We start from the raw sequence: 2,890 nt of genomic DNA, 5'->3' as shown, positions 1-2,890 counted from the left end.
AGGGCTAATTATATATACGTATGTAATATCGTTCAAGGATTACTTTTTGTTATACAAGAAACATAATTTAACAATTTCCAATGTAGTGGTTTAAAACCTAATGAATATCGGTGCGCGATTATTTGCAGAAAACCACATATATCCGGTTATTAATACTGTAGTACATTGTGATCCGGCGATTTAATACACATCGTGTTCTGGTGACGATGGATGACATTGATCTCGCACTTCTTGATGGATCGGTAGATTTGACCTGGGACACTGAAATGAAAGAGAAACTTAGTCAGAAATACATTCAAGATATATTTTCATTCAAGATATATAACCTCATTTAATTAAAATACTTTTTGAAAATGTTATGACATTCATAACTTCATGAGGTATAGGAATGCAAAATCAGAAAATAAAATTGTTTGATTGATTCAATACATGGTAATAAAACGTTATTTTTAATAATGATTTGGGTGCGTACGCTCCACATCGCCCCACCCCCTCCAGCAGCATATTTTTAGTCAATAATTTACTGAATATAAATATTGCTATTTTTGTAATAAAACTTAAAAGCGAATATTAAATCTTTTCATTTTAACCAATACTCTATTGGAACCCCTGCAACGTCCGACAATACCAAAAAGCTGCGGTCCAACCGGATCTTCCCCTTCGCCCTATACAACGTTTGGTCCATTTGGTACGATTATAACATCTTATGTTCATATCTTAGCACTGTTATTGTTTATATATTATCATTATAGCATTCTGCAAGACGGGTTAGATATTCTCTACATTGTATATATACTTATTTATATATATATAATATTAGTCTAGACCAAAGGCTCCCAAAAAACAACTGGGGGTCCGCCAAGTCAAGTCAAAAGGGTCAGAGGGGTCCGAAAAATGCAGGGTCCGCAACATTTTTTTTTGGGGGGGGGGGGGGAGCAACATTTTTTTGGGGAGGCTGTCTATCTGGAGGGGGCCATTATTAGGGACCCATGCCATTATTGTTAAAACAAAAATAAAAATAAACAAATAAATAAATAAAAAGAAAATTTCAATAACATGAAATAACCTTTTTAAATATAGTAAATGAAATGCAGAAAAGGGTGTTTCTCTTTGCAAGTGAAAATGGCGAAAGATGGATACGTGCGCCTTACAAGATGCCATTATTACTATTATTATTATTAGGCCTATCATTATTATTATTATTATTATTATTATTATTATTATTATTATTATTATTATTATTATTATTATTATTATTATTATTATGCCTATTATTATTATTGAGGGCCCATGATCATAATTATTATTTTTGAAAAAATTATTTAAAAAAATGCTGCCTGCAATTTCTATGGGCCCCTAGTAAGCTTGGGCCCGGGGACTTTCCCCCTTTCCCCTCTTAGTGGCACTGCACGTGATAGTGGCAATCCTCAGGCAATGTACATTTGTTTGTAATGTTTTCTGTTTTACCGGTATTACTTTTACCAGAATGTTGAATAAATTTTTACAAAACTAAAAATAAATAGAGAATAAAAGTATATTACATTTAAATTTTGAATCTGAATGCCATTTCCGGCCATCTAGAAATGCCATAGACAGAACAAAATCGTGTCAACCCCCTGTCTGTAAAATTATTCTGACACACTTACATCTCGAATTCCAGGATTCGCCACTGTTGAATGTTTTACTTTTTTGGCGAATCATCTTCTATTTCCATAATCTTATTGGTGAAAGATCAACCATGAGCCATCTAAATTCTACAAAATGTAAAATAAATAGGGAATAAAAGACAATCACATTCAAATTTTGAGTCTGACAGCGCCATTTCCGATCATCTAATGTCATCGACATAAAATTTCGTACCTCAGCGTCAATATTCATATATTCATATATATATATATTCATATATATATATATATATTTTTTTCAATTGTTTTGCATTATATGGCCGTTTGCTGTTTTATGGGTGTTTCCCATTTGCCTTTCACTTATATATATATATATATATATATATATATGCCTATGTGACAGAAAATAATGATGCGGAAACGTTGAGTTAGACAGTTGAACACAATATAATTTATTCAGGAAACGAATATTTCGTACTGTCTTCAAGACTTCATCAGCGTAACTGATTACAAAAGTTGGCAAATACCAGATCCAGTGTAAAACAATAAACAGTCGGTAGTAAATAAAGGAGGGTGATTAAATGAGATAAACAATATCCGGTTTAATAACCACAAACAGTCCGTCCGTAGCAAGAGCAAGGGGTTCCCTGTCGCTGAACACTTTAACTCCCCTGGCCACTCCATTGACAACATCCGATGTATTCTGCTGGCTAACAATTTTCCATCTCTCGACCGTAGAAGACGCTCAGAGCTCAAACTCATTATCAAATTTAATACTCACATTTTAGGCCTTAATCGTGACATGGGTATTCTGAGCGATTACACATTCACACACACTTGACTTTTTTTCATATCACCGTATTCCCGTTTCATTACTTTATGTACACCTTGTTATATTCCATATCACTTGTATTTTGCTATATTTAATTTTGACTTCTGCATTAATATCTAGGCTTACCTTGTTTACTTCGTTTTTGTTTATTTTGTTTGTTTATTTTTTGTTAATGGTTTATTATTATTATTATTATTATTATTATTATACTATATTACATTATATCATATACTGTACATATATATGTATGTATTAGGCTTATATATTATCTTATAATTTTTGTTGCCATTGTATTTATCTGTATCATGGGCTATCACTTCCACTTCCCGATATCACAGTACTTTTTTTTACTCATTATCATTATTATTATTATCTCGCTTCCATTATATATCATTATCCCCATGTCTCCAATATTGTTTATCTCATTTAATCA

General features: G+C 32.0%; 1 long non-coding RNA gene across 1 annotated transcript in view; it reads right to left on the bottom strand.

Annotated features, from left to right (window-relative positions):
- Positions 1–6: 6 nt before the first annotated feature.
- LOC117104667 overlaps positions 7–2,890 on the bottom strand; it is a 4,940-nt gene continuing 2,056 nt past the window's right edge. Inside the window, exons 2-3 of the long non-coding RNA XR_004444800.1 lie at positions 1,647–1,754; positions 7–261 (exon numbers count right to left, since the gene is read on the bottom strand). This is a non-coding gene — a long non-coding RNA (uncharacterized LOC117104667). The remainder of the gene's footprint in view (positions 262–1,646; positions 1,755–2,890) is intronic.

This window comes from Anneissia japonica, unplaced genomic scaffold (genome assembly GCF_011630105.1).
Source record: "Anneissia japonica isolate Jap-2015-1 unplaced genomic scaffold, ASM1163010v1 scaffold287712_len2945570_cov188, whole genome shotgun sequence".
NCBI classification, from domain to species: Eukaryota; Metazoa; Echinodermata; class Crinoidea; order Comatulida; family Comatulidae; genus Anneissia; species Anneissia japonica.
This window is presented reverse-complemented; position numbering and strand designations above follow the sequence as displayed.